Here is a 223-nt window from a genome sequence, read left to right as displayed (position 1 = left end):
CCGGATGCCCCCCGCAGCCATGTCAGTGCGCAGGGGCACTCCGGGGCCCAGGCTCACCCTGCGAGCAGGGACAGTGAGGTGAGGGTGGCACGCACCCCAGCACCCTCCCCGACCTGCTGCCCTGGAGTGGCACTTGGCCCTGAGGCAGCAGGGGGACAGTGTCATGCCATGCCACGGCCAGGCTGGGGCTGCAGGGCTGCAGGGACGCAGGGACGGCCCCCGC

The sequence above is a fragment of the Charadrius vociferus genome, unplaced genomic scaffold (genome assembly GCF_000708025.1).
Source record: "Charadrius vociferus isolate BGI_N301 unplaced genomic scaffold, ASM70802v2 scaffold593, whole genome shotgun sequence".
NCBI classification, from domain to species: Eukaryota; Metazoa; Chordata; class Aves; order Charadriiformes; family Charadriidae; genus Charadrius; species Charadrius vociferus.
The sequence above is the reverse complement of the archived record's forward strand: the minus strand, read 5'-3'. Positions refer to the sequence as shown.